At 34.5% G+C, this 18,781-nt stretch overlaps 1 long non-coding RNA gene across 1 annotated transcript; it reads right to left on the bottom strand.

The window, feature by feature from the left end:
* Window positions 1–2,754: 2,754 nt before the first annotated feature.
* LOC145667476 (uncharacterized) lies at window positions 2,755–13,485 on the bottom strand. Its single transcript, XR_014127893.1, has 3 exons — window positions 13,336–13,485; window positions 7,127–7,227; window positions 2,755–2,991 (listed from the first exon to the last, which is right to left on the bottom strand). It is a non-coding gene; the product is annotated as an uncharacterized LOC145667476 (long non-coding RNA).
* Window positions 13,486–18,781: the final 5,296 nt, after the last annotated feature.

Here is an 18,781-nt window from a genome sequence, read left to right as displayed (position 1 = left end):
TTTCTCGCTAACTTGCTTAATAGAAGCCATATGTCATACCCACATGCAATTATTTCATGGTATGCAAATATCTCTTGGAAAATGACCACTGGAACGCCTAGGAAGAAAGAAATGCCTAGGAAGTTCAGGGGGTCTGCAGGTGCCATGTCCCCTAGTACATCCTATTCCTGAGATGAACAAGAAACACACTCTGCTCCATATTCAAATTTAACCTTGGTCCCACTTACACACGAACCTAACCAACAGGGCCGGATTTAGCATTTTGGAACCCCTAGGCCCAATATTTTTTTCCGCCCCCTAGTCTGGTTAAAGTAACTTTCCTAAAAACCTTTATTAAAAAATTATATCAGGCCTATATGTTAATTGCTTAAACACCACTCCACGATGCAATTTTATCATTGCAAGTTTTTTGAGGGATTCACTTGGTTCTGGGCTTAACAAAATACCGGTAATGTATTAATAAAAGATTGGTAAACTTTACCAACAATAATTTGTTCAAATGAACTTCAAAATCAAAGTGCTTTATTAGCCTGATTTTTTAAAAAATCAATTCAAAAAATATGTTAAGTTATGGCTATTTATTTTTATTTCTAGATATTTTTTTTCTCTCGGCCGTGCGCCCCCTGGGAGCTTGCACCCATAGGCCCGGGCCTACCGAGCCTATTGGGAAATCCAGCCCTGGTAGCCAAGAAGTATACTCTTTAAAATATCTATATACTTCATTTGAAGAAAACAGATGACTCCCTACTACAAAGCCATATCCTTCAAACCCGTCAATCTCAAAAGTTCACAAATTCAAAAACAGGCATTCGCTCACAATGACAAACTTATGAAAAGCTCATAAGTTTATTTCTCCGAGTGTGGAGGAAAAATACCAGTGGTCGAAGTGAGACGGTATGTGGTGGTATGCCATACCGTCTCTGTTTTTTCAGTGATTAAGGCACACCACCTCTGGTTTTTCAATGATAAAAACATACCATCACTGGAAAGTAGACGCTAAATACCTTTAATAAATTCATTTTTATACACAGTAATTGATGACTAATTTCTAAGTTAATAAACTGACATTTTTGTTATATTTTTTCCTACATTTTGTTTTTAAAATGAGATGTCTTCAAAGAAGTTTATCTAATTTATATTTTGATGTCCCATATTGAATTGTTTCTCTGTTATTTATGTGTGTGTGCTTTCTTGCCTTAATGTATTGAAATGCCGTGTTTTGAGCATGGGCGGATTTAGGGTTGTCTGCTGTTTGTCTGACCTTCCGGGTTTATGGAATATCCAACAGTCGAATGGGGGACCAGGAGTTTTCCCGCAGAAAATTAATATCCTCGTTAGGTTTTTGAGTATTTTCGTGTATAATTCTCTATAATACAACATAAGGGGATATTTTAGTTTTTTTTCTTTTCTTTAGAAAGTTGTTGGTGGGGGATCAAAGTCTCTCCATATCCCCCCCCCTCGTTACTACAGAGAAGCTCTCCAAGGTTTTCAGTCAGTATATAAATAGAAATGCAATCTTTTAGGCAACATACCCTCACTGCATTTTAACATTTAGATAGCCAGTATGTCGATTAAAAATCGCAATAAAACATACCGCATCAGCTTTTTTTTACACTTCTAACACTGAAAAACACTAACCGAAGTTATAACTAGTTAGCTCTGATCTTTCACAGAGCAGCTACTCCACCATTCGGCAAATCCAGTTAGAGCTTGCCTGCTACTCCTGCCATCTTTACCATACGTTCAAAGAAACTGGATTCAGGGACAATCACTTCTACCAAGATGACTCAAAGCACCTACTAAAATAGTGCACATACAAAAACTTGTGCACAAGTACTATTCATATTGTTAGGAGATACAGAAACCCAAACAAAAAACAAGCCATTGCCATCAAATAAAACAGATATTTTATAAGTAAAAAATGATTAATGAAAAAACAGAATTTATTGCATGATAAAGGCTATGCCAAATGTGATTAGCGGCTTTTACAAGATCTTAGTATAAACTTAATACACAATCTGTCTAGAAGAAAAGGTGGCTGAGTGCTCTCAGTAGCGTTGAAGATGGACATTGCTATTCAAGCTCCAGTCGAGTGTGAAGTGCGAGCAGTGATAAAGTTTCTGAATGCACAGATTGAAATCCATCGTCATCTGTGCTAGGCCTATGGACCTAACGTCATGAGCAAGCAGCTCCCGCTCCTTATTGCACACCGTTGTCACGGAGCGCCTGTTGTTCAAGAATTCATGTGTCAATTGGGTGCCGAAGCAATTGACTCCAGAACACAAAGCATTGACAGAGCATTGACATTTTTGCAACGATACAGCTGACAATTGATTTCAATCGGCGCTATGCTCTATGCATCAAAAACTTTATCACTGTTCGCACTTCACATGCAGCGAGAGCTGGAATAGGAACGTCCATCTTCAACCACTGCCACGACACTACTGAAAGCACTAGGAACGCTCCGCTGGCGCATGCGCCATACTAGGACCTTACTCTCTCATGTGCATGCACTCGCTTCGTACAACATACAGTTTCCTAGGTATGAGACGCGTGGGAAACTTACTTTTTGGATGTGCCTCGTACTTAAATGTGTGTACTCATGCACAACGTGTCCCGTAAATTCTCTCTTCCATTGTAAAATCACTAAACTACTGAGTGTAAACTCTCTGTTATCTCAAAAATGTGATACTACAAAGAGATGGACATATAGTACATTACACGAGAAAAGGATGCAAAAAATCAAATTCAGGGTAAAATCACAGTTTGTGAAGTTTTTTATTCAGTGCTAGATAAATCATAGGGAACAAAACAAAAATTGCAAAAATACAAGCTTTTGAGTGTTCTGTGCATGAGAATGGTTCTCGACCGTTGTGATCAAGAGTCAACCATGTTGTTCACTAGATAGCGTCACCTCGCCAATTTCTGTTGAAAATGTTAAACAATTCATAATTGGGGAAATATAGTGTAAGAGTGCAGATCCACCTCCACCTGAAAAGACAGAGCAAATATTCGTATTTAGGTAAATGGTAAAACTAAATACGCTTACTCTACATATTACTTAAATTAATTATATAAATAATATTTCCTTCAGAGCTTTTTTTTTCTGTGTATTCTTTTCAGTTAAACGTTTAGCAATGAAAATAATCGTACAACGTAGAGAGGAATAGAAATATGTATTCTAATTTAGTACTCTTTGCCATAATTCAGATATGTTCTTCGGTAGTGGTGGTTCTATTGTCATTGCAATCCGAGAAGCTGCAGAGTCTTGATCAGTTTCCTAATAGTTTGAATTTTTAGTTTGATTTTAGTCAGAGAAGAAAAATGTTATAAATTCGTTTTGAAAACAGAAACTGAAAACTTTCTATTTCATATATAATTAATGATAAACCATACTAAACTTTTACGAAATATGGTGAATGAAGAACAAACAAAAATGTCTAAGGTTAACCACGATGTGTATAGCATTGAATGGCTATTAGCACTGAAATTATCTTAGAAATTTATCTATAAATCAGAAACCTTATATTACTAATTTACCTTAATCAACTTTCTGCTTGAGAAAGTCTGCAGTCGGTTTGTGAAGTGCTATGTTTTAAAGTAATATTATTTTCTGCACAACGGAAGCTGTTTTCTTGTGTTAATTTTCTTATCGTTTTTAGTGGACTTTCCAACTTCTAAATCTTATATTTAGTTCTGTCTTCAACTAATCAAAGATAATGATTCGTTTACATTTTCCAATTTTGGCCAATCACAAATAAGCATTTTTTTACGCCTTTCAGATAAATATCTTTCACCATTGTGAATTATAAATTTTCTCGATGGTAAAACATTACATATTATAACACTTAAATTTCACGCAACTAAGGAGTTTTTATATACAGCACCTTGCTGTGCTATAGTAATAATTGTTATGTAGGCTACAGACAGAGATCGGTAAATTAACCATACTGTAAAAGAATGGTTGTCCGCAATTGCTTATATACTAATATGCAACCTAATCTGTTACGTCCTATTGTTCCAATTTATATATTTATGTTACCATTATTCTTATTATTTCAACTTCTGTAAGAGGAAATGTTGACTAAATTACCTTAATATCAAAAGTCACTGGGCCTTATGCAGAGTCGTTCTGACGCGTGATTAGCGCCATACTAAAGACTCCGACTAACATGTTTCCCGCGGTAGCCAGATTTTAGTATGATTTTAATCATACGTCAAAACGACTCTGCATAAGGCGGACTTTTTTTTTTTTTTTAAATACATTTTCTCTTACTATTTTAAAGAACTTTCATATCATGAGAGAACATCAATCCACGTTTTCGCAAGAGTACTTATATGTATTTAGCTATGTTACTGTTCAGTTAGATGCGTGCTCGCAACCAGAAGAATAACTTTTCGTTGAACTTCTTGTTGAAGTTGTAGGCGGCCAGGGATATCGCGTAGATATACTCGTAGTAAAATAATGGTGGTCTATAATTGCTAATTTAATTTCAGAGAAGCTGAATGATGTAAGAAAACCAAGAGGTGAGGAAAACAACTGCAATTGTCGGGAAAATAATTAGTATTAAATTTCCCTCAAATCTAAGTATCCCTTTTTTGCGAAGATGAGGCAAAAAAGGAATTAGGCAGAACAGGAATTCCTATTCTGCCTAAAGATAAGATTAGATAAAAATGTGTTACAAAGTACTGGTGGATCATTAGGCAAAACAGGAAGACACCGGCCTAAACGTGCAATTCTTACTCCTGGGAGCAAAAAATGTGTGTCGCACCCCCATTGGTGAATCCCGAATGAGCGTACTTACCACCGCTGCATATCAAATTGGAACTTATGAAGAATTTTGTAAAAACTCTTAATGAAAATTCTCCTGCATTCATGTATTTGAAATTTAAACTTCCCAATGTTAGCGATGCAAAAGTGAAGGAAGAAATGTTTATTGGCCTACAAATTACGTCATTATTGAATGATGATAATTTTGCAGAACTGTTGAATCCCGTGGAAGACAAAGCGTGGAAAGCCTTCCTAGGTATATGTAGTGGTTTTCACGTAAAAAAAAAAATAAAGCACATAATTATCATTAAATAGTGTGTGATCTTGTGAATTATGGAATGCAAGATGTCTTTAAAAATCTAATTCTTAGACTCTCATTTTGATTTTCAGTAAGCAATGCATATAACGATCGATTCCATCAGGAAATTTATACAATGGGAAAGAGGTTCCAAGACAAATGGAGTCCCAGAATGGTGATCGACTACTGCTGGACTTTAAGGAGAGACATCTCCAAGGTTAAATGTAGTCTAAAATAATAATGTACAATTTCTTAGGTAATTAACAATGGTGTTGCTTTTTTTTACTGCACAAGGACACCTTCGGCAAATCGAATACCTATATGACATGTATTTTTCATAAGTTGTTTAACTTTATAATTTTGTTAAGGTGCGGAAAGGAGGAAGGGGATTGCGCAATTGAAAATATCAAATTTCCACAACATTTTACCGAAATTCAATTACCACCACCTCCCTATGGGATGGATGACGACAAACATCCAGTGTTGGGTAAGTTACTTGTAAAAATGTACGTGTTACAAGTTATTTTACTTTCCCTTTAAATGTAACGATTTACTTGCCCCAGAAAAGTAACTGTTACCCTACTTCAAAAGTAACGCAAGTAACGTGTTAGTTTTAGGTTCGAAACTTTGAATATGTAAAGAAAAAATCTTATTTCCTATTACTACTACCACCACTATTATTATTATTATTATTATTATTATTATTATTATTATTATTATTATTATTATTATTATTATTATTATTATTATTATTATTATTATTATTATTGCACATTCTGATTTTCGCCAATCATTGTAAATGTTTAAAACTCTAGGTTGAAAATAGAAGCTCTGCTATATCCTTTCATGCGGACAATTACTTTATTGGAAATTTGATGTGCTTCGCTAACTTTAAAAACGCAATATTGCATCTCCTGAATCGCTTCATGTAGATACAAGAACAAATTCTTACTTGACAGCTATATGAACATTTTCTTATAAGGTACCACTGACTAAAATGCCATGCTGCGTAAAAAAAAAAAAAAAAAAAAAAAACCTTACTTAAAAAGCAACGCGTTACTTCCATTACGTTACTTCCCAAGACTGCAATCACCATACCAGGCAAATAATCTCACACCTAAGTTATCCTTCTACGTTAACAATTGGACTATGCTGCTTCAATACATGAATGTTCCAAGATAATAGATTCCATTTCGCGTATATGGGTGACAAAAATAATGAATGTACAAAAAAAAAAAAAAAAAAAAACTTTCGAGATGGAAAAATTCTGATTACTTTGATCACATTTCTGAATGAAAAAGACCTTTAGACTTGATAACTTTGGTTCTTGAGAAAGAACATTTTTTGTAGATCAGTGTTATTTAATTAAAAAGTAATAAATTATATAATTATTTTTTCATATAGTTTCCTATAATTTGAATTAAGGATAACTTAAATCCTTAAGGATTGAATGGAAAGATTCGTTAAGGCACAGAAAAAAGAAAACTAACACCTACATCTTTATGTGAAATCTAAAAATGTCCTATTTTAATGTCTTTAATATGGCAATCATATCTGTAAAGGTTGATTTTCGCAATTCCTGTAAATTGTCGAAACTAACAAAACTGAAACTCGTACAATACAGCTCGTATAGTTAAAACGACCTCCATAATTAAGCCATATCAATAACTACAGTGTATTTACAATGTAGAACTGTCTCGCTGGATCCGAACAAAACAAAATTGGGAATTCGCTTCACAGTCATTAAAACATTGAACATTTTTTTTTTTTTAAATTTCGTTCCAGAGGCGGATCTAGAAGGTAAAAACTGAAGGACGAATCAGAACCCAGACTATGATAGGTATATCATGAGTTCACTATAAACTTTCAGCGTCAATTATTTTTGTCACAAAAAATTGAGCGGGGGGGCTGAACTCCCCCTGCCTCGGGCTAGATCATCCTCTGTATCGTTCTAAACTTCAAGAACTCTTCTCCAATTTTGTTCCTTATTTAATAAAATTTATGTTTAATAATAATAATAATAATAATAATAATAATAATAATAATAATAATAATACCTCATTGAACAGCAATGCCTTCTACTTCTTGCCACAACTGCAATTGGATCCGCAAGTGCACTTACCAGTGGTAGAACATTGGCATTTGTCACAAGATGGTTCTGGAACAAAATTACATGGATTTCAAACAATTATACAAAAATATACAATTTATGAAATGATATTTGTAGTAATTAAATTAGCATTTAAAATTCATATACAGTAAAACTCTTCTATGTTGGCCATCCCTGGTTTGTTTGTAAATTTTTTTCCCGGACTCAAACATAATGATTGCACATGACTTTATCTATGCGTATATGATTTCACAAACTTGTGGCTCAATCAAGCAGACGGTCATTCCAATAGATTTTCTTTAAGTAATTCAAGCCAAATGTTTAAATATAGTATTATTGTCTTATTTTCCTGTTAGACCTATCTTATACGTTTTCTGAAACTTGGGATGTTCAAAGGAACAGACAAATGAACAACTCATGCAACAAGTGTAGTATCTGCTATGATACTACACACAAGAAGTATTTCAGTCTTGGGCTGAGTTCTTTTCTGACGATTAAAAAAAAAAAAAAAGCCATTTTGTTTGTAACCTGGCATAGTGTAACTCATTTGTCCTACAAAGAATTCGCGGGGTAGTTTACTCTTGGAAATAAGTTTCGATTTTCTAAAAATCATGACCCAGAAAACTTTGTTAAATAAATATTTTATTAATAACCGCAAACCGATCCAACTCGAGGTCAAAGGTCAACTAGCTCTTTTCGCTCAGAATCAAGACTTTCATTACAAAAATGTGTAAGCGCTTACGAATTTTATTGAAGATTATGTAACCTAATTGGTTGTCATAGAATAGCATAATGGAAGGTTTTATACTTCCAGCTTTATCCTAACTTAGCTCTAACCCAATCTATCTTAGGTTCTTATCTATTTCTTAACTGTAATTGTATGAACCAAATAATCTCTCAGATGTTTACAATTTCTTATCCCTTATTACAAATCTAAAGTAGATTTAATTTTATGGAAATAATTTTACAAGGTATCCAAAAAAGTTCTTGCCGATTTCAGAGTCCCCACAGAGTCTACGTTGTAGCACAAAATACTCACGGTTACGTCTCGAAGTAATCCAGCATGTTCTGCCAACGTTCCTGCAACTGTACAATGCCATGGTGGTAAAAGTCAGCGGTCTTGGAAGGAAAGAAGTCCGTGAGTGCGGTCCGCAGGTCTCTCTCATTTTCAAATTGTCTCCCACGAAGGTAATTGTCCAGGGAATGAAACAGGTGGTAATCTGTAGGAGAAAGGTCAGGGGAATGTGGTGGATGACAAAGTTTCCCAACCAAGTTGCAGAATGGTTTCCCGTGTCCTCTTTGCCACGTGCGGTTTTGCATTATCGTGAAGGACCAGCACACCTTTGCGATTAACGAATGCTGGCTACTTTTCCTGCAATGCACGGTTCACTCGTTGCAACTGCTGGTAGTAGACATCCGCATTAATGGTTTGGCCTGGTGGTAGGAGCTCATAATGAATCACATGGCGATAATTTCACCATACGCACAGCATAACCTTCTTGGGATGCAGAGGTGGTCTTGAGGTGTGTGGAACTGCGTCACGTGGCGATACCAATGTCGAGTACGCTTGAGTGTGTTGTAAAGGACCCACTTTTCGTCACTAGTGATCAATCGACCAAATATCGGTGTGTTCTGGTGCTTGGAGAGCAAGGATAACCTGGCTTCAACTCACTGTCGTTTGTTGGTACGTGACAATGTGTGTGGTGCCCACTTACTCAACTTGTATGTCTTCCCTATGCGATGCAGGTGCAGTCTGACTGTTTCCTGAAATGTAAGACTACTGTCCTCCTCGATGGCTGTCTTCAGGGCGTCGTCACCCAACACATGTGGTCGTCCACTGCGGGGTTCATCACTCAAGCCCAAATCGCCGGTCCGGAATTTTTGAAACCACTATCGGGCGGTGCGTTCATTCACGGCATTCTCCCCGAGCGCCTGGCATATGCGACGACGTGACGCGGGCTCTGATAGGCCTACCTTAAAGTCATACAACAAATACTCTCTAATGAGTTGCTTCGACACCTCCATTTCACTGTGTCACTTGACGAGTTAGGTCTCTGTAGTGTGCCCAACGAGCGTCTACTGATGTCGGTCAGTGCTCTGCCTACCTCCTTATCGCGTCGTGCGCACGTGACCAACGCCATAACATGTCTGTGACCCTCGAACAACAAGGCCATCACAAACGGCAAAAACTTATTTGGATACCTTATATATATTAGTTTCCATAATTCACAATCCCTTGTTCAGACGCGCTACTCGGTTTGGCTTAGTCAATCTTAAACAGTGCTGAATGAGCAGACTAGTAAATAATATGTGCTCTACTGGCAACTAGTTTACGTATGACATCGAGTTTGATTTATTTTATGGTCAAAAAATAGAGGCCACGACTATCCATAAGGTAAAGAAAATATTTCAAAAACAAGTAACAGTGCCACGTGTACATCATGCAAAGGAATTTGGTTTCTGTGGTACGATATTTTCACAATTAATATTGAAACTGCAAATTGTGGCAGATTTCTACCACTTCCGGTTTTAGTAGAGAGACTAGACTAGAGACGAAATAGATTCTTGTGACGCCTACTTGATTGCAGAAAACCGCTTTTGTTGTCTATTACAGTTTTTATTCTATAGCTATCACCGTTAAAGCCGGAAGTGGTTGATTTCCATCTCTTTTGATTTGAATAGAAGCTTAATACTGAAGATAGTAGTTATTTTTAGAACGCTGAATAGAAAATAAAAAAACGCTTCTCGCTTTTACCATTCCTGTTCTATGGAGATCACTATTGAAACCGGGAGTCGTTAATTTCTACGACTTCAGGTTTCAATTGAAGATCAAAAGAGGAGATGAAAGGTAGACTTGAGACGGTTGAGAACTACTCGATTGGAGGAAACCACTTTTATCTCTCTCTCTCTCCTTTTTTTTTTTTTTTTTTTTTTTTAACCGTTTTTGCTCTACATAGATCAATATTTATAGTTAATTTGAATCATTTTCGGTTTTAGTAGAGAGTTAATAATAGAGATTAAATGTGTTCTTACGAAGCACAAAACTGGATCTCACTACATGGGAATCCAAATCACGTGAATTCCCGCCGGGAATCGATCCAGGGTCTCCCACGCCAAAGGCGCGTACGCCAACGGCTTAAGCATGAAGGAGCTCCACCTGAATAGTAAATGCAGGTTCAAAAATACTTATAGAATTGGGTTAAATATTCAGTGGACAGACACATAACATTTACAGATTACTATGATAGTATTGTATCTAAAATAGAAAATAGTTTTTTTTTTTTTTTTTTTTTGCGGAAAATATGCCACAAAAGTGATTTGTTCAAAATTCTCCACTTTTTACATAGTTGAAAATATGGTAACCCTACATGAAAGTCGACTGATCATGGATAATTTCATCCAAACATTCATAGAATATGTCGGTTTCCGTACAGGATTTATGTTCCTTGCCAGTGTGAATATCTTCGAAAAATGGATCGCTTTTAGAAGTATAGAAACAATGTAGAGTAGATTCACAGCGTGGATTTCTGCGGTTCTCGGTCAATTTGTCCGTCTTTTCACCTTTTGTAGTTTCTCCAAATTCCACGCTACTGGTGAATAAACAACATTTAGTTTCTCTGCAACGTCTCGTGTCATTTTCCTTAGATCTGCTTCGGGAATGAGTTTCAATTCGTAATTTCCAGAAGCCGCATAATGTTAATGATCTTTCTTAACATCCAAGCGTAAGTCACCACAACAGAATTTTCAGGACCAACCTTTCATTGTATGGTCGTTCTCACTGCCTTAATTTAACCCTCACTTTCATTAATGTTTCAAATTATTTGCATTCCTCTGTGATTGAATCTAAATAGTTGTGCTGAAGCAGATTTTATGAAAATGGTGTTTTCGCTTCCTATTCTCTCAGCCATGAAAACAGACAAATGCACAGATATATTTCCTATGACGTAGATATCTACAAAGTGCTAAACCTAAGCTTTCGAATGATATTGACAAGACATACAGCTAGCACGTTTTGTGGCCGCTGATATGTATCAAAGTAAATGTACCTAAATTTCCACATTAATTTTAGAAACTCAACCAAATAGGATGTGGCGATTTGCTGCAGTTCATCAGAATATTATATACTTGGAAGCCTCCAGGAAAATTGTCACTTCGTTTTGCGCCGCACGAGTCACGATGGATTTAGTCACGGGCTGCCACTGCCACTATTACTATATTAATCTAGCAAGCCTACTGTTTGCACTATTTCCAAAAGCAAAGTACACTAGACCCTAGACTATTCGGCTCGCAAATATCCGGCCTGATTTTAAAAAGAAAGTCTGGAAAAACATTGGGATAGACAATATACTTTATTTATATCGCTTTCATTAAAACCTAACTGTGCTTATGAAAAGCTGTCATCTATCAAGGACATATTCAAAGACTAAAAAGTAAGTTTTGATTCTTTTAGACCCACCTTTTCACATATGTGTAATTATTTTTCAACGTTAATGTTTGTTTTAAACTGTATGTATGTATGTACAGTGTACATCGTGTTTTCTCAACCTGTGGTATGCAATTCGCTGCTGGGTGGTACGTACGACTTATGGTAGTACGCTAGTGTAAAAGTTGAATCCCTCATTTACCTTATTTAATTTTCATTCAATTAAGATAGGCATTATTAAATTTGTGTATACAATAATTTTTTTCTTGGACTTTTTTCTATCGTATTTATTTTAAGTATACAGTACAATGCATAACAAATATTTATAAAGTACTGGTCTATAGACCTACTAAGAGGTTAGAAAATATATAAGAGCGGAATTTAATGTAAAAAATGTGTTTTTAATGGTATAGGTGGGGCAAGAAGTGAGTAATTATATAACACCGGCCTGTCTGTCTTTTTTAATCGGCTTGTCCTTGCACCACATTAGACCTGATAGTTGTGAGTTTACTGTATATACATTTAAGGAATGGGATAGGACGAGACGAAAAATTTTCTAAACGAGACAAGAAAGATCCCTTCGAGAATTGAGACGAGACGAGAAAGAACCCTTCAAGAATTCAGACGAGTCGAGAGAGAACCCTTCGAGAATTGAGATGAGACAAGACAGAGCTCTTCGAGAATTCAGACGAGTCGAGAGAGAACCCTTCGAGAATTGAGACGAGACGAGAAAGAACCCTTCGAGAATTGAGACGAGAATAGAAAGAACTTGTCGAGAATTGAGACGAGATGAGACGAGACTTTTACAAAAATTTACAAGGTTTTCGAAAATAAAAAAAAAATCTCTTCTCGTCCCATTTAGGGCAACACTAAGACGTATCTTTGAAGATATTTTTTGAAAAATAGAATATACCCTCAGCTTGACTCTTAACAAATAATTTTATACCTAAGTATTACACTTGAGAAAATCTTACTACTTTAGGAAATGTATATTAGTAGTTTTGCAGTTTTTGAATACTTTAGCAATAACTTCCTTTTTTCATAACAAAATGTAGATTTGAGGTTTCCCGAAGGCTATTGTTTACACAATTCATACGCTGGATTGTAAAGTGGACCAACCGCAAAATTAATCAAACGATCAGATAAAAATAAATCGTCTCTCTCCATTGATATTCCGAAATATTTTAGCTATCACTTCACCCAACCTTCCTCACTTCCGTTACTCCGTCCCGCTAGTACTCCTCGCCTTTTACTCACCTAACACACCTAGATAATTACTTGAGTTCTGTGTGGAATCTAATATAATTTTAATAATGCGTCTTACGTCCTAGTAGTCAAGTAATTACGAAAGGCACATCTATATTCCACGATTATCTGTATCTACACATTTATATACTATCAGAGCATAAGGAAGCCCAAGATACAAACTGAATTAGGGTATTTTGTTCGTACTATAACTTCTCTTAAAAATAAGATTTTCTAAGGACTAACAATGTATGTTATCTCACCTGGAACCTCTCAAGCCAAAGTTTTCAGTTTCTTGAAAACACAGGATTCTCCCTTTTGTGTTGTGACTACCATACAAGTAGATACTATTATCAAACGACAAAACTGATATCGTTTCCGCTCTTCTGATTAAGATTTTATATAGATATATATATGAAGTGTGTCAAATTGTTTGACATTAGTATATTTCTTTAAAATAAAATAATTATATAATTATTTATACTTACCGTCACATTTGTCCAACATCTTCCTTTTCGGTTGTGGTTCTATTGCCTGTCTTGCTTGTCTCTGTTGTGCTTCTATTGCTTGTATTTGTTAGCTGTTAGTCTGCCTGACACAAAAGACGAAAAATTAGAAATACGTATTTTAAAATGAAATATGTTATTATTCAGGAGATATGCGTAGTGTGGTACTGTGTCGAAACGTACAGCAAGTAACATACATTTATAAATATTATCTTTACACAATGGTAAAGTTTTAAAACAGAAATATGCATCTTAAATAGATATATATATGTCAATACTGTAAACTGAATTGTGTTAAAGATTTGAGAAAAGAGTTTATGAAGCTACAACCTATTACTTCTCTCTTTCTTCTAAAGAAAATATCAACAGTAGACAAAGGTGTTTGGATGTCCTGGGATACGCCTGGATGTAAGAATAATAACGTATATAATGGGTTGGTGCGATTGAAATATCCAGTTTATGTGTATCAATTTCAAAGGCAGAAATATATGTAAAAAAAAGAAAGAAAGAAAGAAAAAGAAAAAAAAATACTACAGTAATTGGTTAGTCAAAGTAATTTCCGGATGCAGCTACAAACTTTTACCATTGCTCAGCCAACGACGGATGGTATGATGAAAGAAGTCCTGATTCTAAGATAGGAAGAAGCTCTCAAACCCACGTCGCACCGCCCTGGCATCAAGGTAGTTCTTCCCTTCCAAGATGCTGTAGGAGGTGGCAGTCGGTGGGAGAGACGTCAAGAGAATATGCTGGGGACGAGGGATTTCGTATTGAAACTCAGAAGTGTCTGCACCGTTCTTTGAGCAACACGGGAACGTGCCCTATTGTACAACATAAGGTCATGCTTGTTGACTATAGCTGGATGCTTCCGGACAAGTTTACAGTATATTTCATAGAGTTCAGCATTGTAACGATCCGCAGAAATAGTTTCACTGCAAGGAGGAAAGACTTCCTAACACAAACCACCATACCAGGAACAATACCTGCGGGTGGTATTGGAAACCGTCCTGGACACTGATCACGATCCAAAAACTGTCCTAACCATTCGGGATTATCGTAATATACACATTTTTCGCCAGAATTGACAACCAGAGCAGGCAACCTTCCAGATTATTCCATATACCCAGAGAACTGCATACTCCAGATGGCGATCCTTGTTAACCGATGACAGTACATGTGACAATCGTGAATCCAACTGTTCCAGTTTACCGAGTGTGCGAGGAAACATGAAATATTGAAAATAAAATTCGAAATTTGTTGAAAGAGAGAAGAAGAATTACAAAATGCATACTACAAATTACGATGGTGCATTGCAAATTTCAGTTAAACAAAAAGTGTGACAGCAAAAATATTATAAAGCTAAGTTATAAAATAAAATAATGATACAAAAATGTTATTTACAAAATATAACAGAAAAAGACAAAATAAATTGAAATTACTCAGAAGAAATTGACGAAATCCAAATTTCCCGCTATTTACTTTTTGTACTTCACATATTTCAGCCAATCGAATTGCCTCAAGCGTAACTTGCACTAATGACCTTAGATGATGATTTGTCCCTGAAATTCATCAATGGCAAATTGCTATTATTGTATATCAATCAGTTTTAACAATTAACTATCAGCTTTCAAGTCCTAATTTTTTTCAGCATTGACAGATTATGAATCATAACTGGAATCCTAAGGTTCAAAGATTTTCAAAGTAAAATAGTTTAAAACAATGACCAAAATTCTTTTAAAATATTTGAAAAACTTTTGAAGAATTTAAATTTAAATTTAAATTTGAAAGTAATCAATCAATCAGCTTGCACTAAGAATAATTTTTCACTAATGTACTTAGATTATTATGAGTTGTGACTAAAGTTGAAAGTGTGAATTTTCAATCTTGAATATCAATTGGTTTTAACAATTACATAACAGGTATCAAGTCCTATTTTTTTTACCAATGACTTAAGACTACGAATCGTAACTATAATACGAAGGTTCAAATATTTTGAAATTTAAAATTTAAAAAAACCGTGATCAAAACTAGTTTCAAACTCAATTTTTTTTAAAAAAATGTTCAAACCATGATCAGAAAATTTTAAACAAAATGTTTTATAAACATTTGAAAAATAAATAAATAGAGATTTAAAAGTGATCAGCCAATTATATTGTTGAGAATAACTTTCCAATAATGATCTTAAACCGTAAGTTGGAACTAAAACCCAAAGTATGAAGTTGTTGTTGTATATTAGTCGATTTTAATAATTATACCATGTATCAATTCTTAAATTTTCACACCAATGACCTTAGACTATGGGTTATACCTACAATTCTAGAATTCAAAGCGTGAAATTATTGAGGTATATCGCTAGTCACAATAATTACCCATCAGGTTTCAAGTTCAAAATTTGGAGTTTGAGGCAGGTATTAATCAATCAGATTTTACTAAAGAAATTTTCCACAAATGACCGTAGACTATGTATGAATCATGGCTACAGACCCTAAGTTTCAAAGTATATTAATTGGTTTTAATATTTACTTATCAGGTTTTATACTCTAAATTTCCATTTAAAATATTATGTCTTAAATTTAAAGTTAATGAGAGGCAGTGGTGATCAACCAATCACACTGTTCCAAAGATAGATTCCCACAAATGATTTTAGACTACAATTCTTAAAGTTCAAAGTATGACATTGTGAATCAGAGGTAGGGATCAGCCAAACCGATTGCACCAATGACCTTATATTATGAGTTGTCTCTAAGTGTCAATACATTAGATCAACATCCTCAAATTTGAATTTTGACAACTTTTATACATGAAAGGACACAAGTTAAACCATTTAAATTTACAAAAAGTATATACCAGAGTCCTAGAGAACAATTACGAATTTTTACTTTTTGACAATTCCTAAATTTAATGGTAGGCCAAATGTACAACTACTGAAATTTAAAAAGAGTGTCTCACAGTACGCATGTCCAACGAAAGACAATATGACTTTGTGTTCATTCATATCTTACAATCTATCTCAGTGATCATTAAGCACAACATTGAAAATTCTCTCCTCTTCTAATTCAATTTTCCCGTCAAAATTTAAAATTACCGCCAAATGTAAAGTAATACTTTCTATAATATATTTTGACGATTTTATACTCATTGAAAGGGTCAAACAGGACTAATCAAACTTACGTAAGTGTATATTGAACTCCTAGAAAACATATTTATTTTTTGACAATCCCAAGTTTAAAAGGTGGACCAACGTACTCATCCTAAATTTAAATTTAAATTTGTACTCATGTCCTATGAAAGCGATTTGATCCTTATACCCATTCATATAAGCATGTAGTGCTATAAAACCTATTCAAAGAGGATATGATAGATCAGAAACCTCCACATTTTTAATTTTTAACATTTTTACCAAGAAAAGGGAACATGTAGAACAAATCTTTATATATATTTGGACCCTAGAGAATATTTACCAAATTTTGCTTTTGACAATTCCCAAATTTAAGCTTTAAGTCACATAAACTAGAAATACAAAATGCTGAGCAAAACAACGTTTATTTTAAAATAATAAATGTGTAACAGTTTCGCTAACTAACTAAACATATTGGCTTAAACGGGCAGTGTCTGATGAAGTTAATATGTTTAGTTAGTTGACGAAACTGTTACACATTCAATATTTTAAAATAAACGTTGCTTTGCTCAGCATTTTGTATTTCTAGTTTAAGTTATTTAAGGTAGCAAAGCTAGTATGAACCAGTTAGTTATTGGGGTAAGTCAACACACTCCTTCCAAATTTTGTGAAAAATGCTTTTATACGAATGTACCCATGTCGTATAAAAGTGAATAGACCTTTCTGCTCTTCATATAACCATATAACGTGATGAAGCCTCATCAAATAGAATAAATAAGGTCAAATTTACATAAGGTCAAAGCTGGGAAATTTACATTTTTGGCAACTTTTTTCCCATGAAAGGGAAGGAGATGGGACACCGAAACTTACAAAGGTACATGCCTAGGTTCTATAGTACCACATTAAATTTTAAAATTTGGCAACTTATAAAGTTTAAAGAGTGCTGCTGTGCCCTCTCATATTTTAGGGGTGGGCCGAGGTATTCTTTCCGAAATTTAGAGTGGGTGGTTTTATATATCCCTGAGTCATTGACCCTGGGCCAAGGACCATGGCCCTTGAACCACTAACTCAGGGACCAGAACTTAGTCAAAATGACCCAATATACCGACGTAAATGTTGTTGTAGAATTATTTTGTCTCTTTTGAATGTGTGTGTTTGTGTCACACTTCAAGTTTCCTACATACGATCTAATACTTGCCATTCATCTATATTATTTTTTTTTAAAAAAAGTAAGTAAACGGATTTCATATTCAACTTTTTAATAGAGAAAACTGAAATTTCTTTATATAAAGTTTCTAAATATTCTAGTCGTTTCTTAGTCTAGTCGTTTCTTAAGACATATTCTTAAAATATTGTTTTGCTTTACAATTATTGGTTTTACCTTTAAGAGTATGGAGTAGAAATCCAAGCGCTCGGAACAAATGGGATTTTGGGAAGAAGAACTATTTTCTACAGCTTCTTTTAAAACCCTTTCTGACCGTGTGATTCCATTTATAATCATAAGCTTCCTTGGCATTTTGAGGGAAAAAAATGGATTTTCTTACTTCCTTAGACTTCAAAATATAATAAATTGAATAAAAAAATTCTTCATTTCCAAAAAATAATTCAGGTCAGACTGGGAAAGTTTGACCTTTTGGGAAATTTCAACTTTAATGTGAAGAAACAGAATACCTTTCTTTTCCCATCATAACACGAAAAGCGTTTAATTACTTCATTCCATTTTTTTTTTTTTTTTTTTCAATATGGGAGTTCAAAATCAATGATAAATAATCGATGTGTGAATAGGAAAGAAAAAAGACAAATAGGTGGACGCAATGAATTTTATAGTTCGAAACAATTTTTTTGTGGAGATATTAGAATAATATTCTACGACAAGAATGTTTTAGTGAAAATTTAATAGTGTTGACAATATCTGTTCTGAAAAATGTAGTAGTTAGTAGAACAAAGTTATCATTAGAATTTGAGCTAAAAACATATTTTATGCAGAAGGGGCAGCTTTTGCAGAAAAAATGTGTATAGTGTACAGTGAAAATTCTACTACATCTATCGAATTTATTGACGCCGTTAAGATTCGAGAAGGAGAAAGTGAAAAACACTTATACTCAAGTTTCCTATTACAAATATATTGACATGATATAAAGAAAGAACGAATACATTTTGTAATTAGTGAACTTTTGTTTTTACTACCGTTAAACTAACATCATACCCGAAATAGTCTTTTAAGGATTTAATTTTGTAAATTGAATTTATATTAGGTTCTAGTAGAATACTTAAAGCGCACAATAAATCATTTCCTGAACGATAAACGAGATG

The sequence above is a fragment of the Thermobia domestica genome, chromosome 1 (genome assembly GCF_964235325.1).
Source record: "Thermobia domestica chromosome 1, izTheDome1.hap1.1, whole genome shotgun sequence".
Classification (NCBI taxonomy): domain Eukaryota; kingdom Metazoa; phylum Arthropoda; class Insecta; order Zygentoma; family Lepismatidae; genus Thermobia; species Thermobia domestica.
Note: the sequence above shows the minus strand (reverse complement) of the source record. Positions and strands in the feature narration are given on the sequence as shown.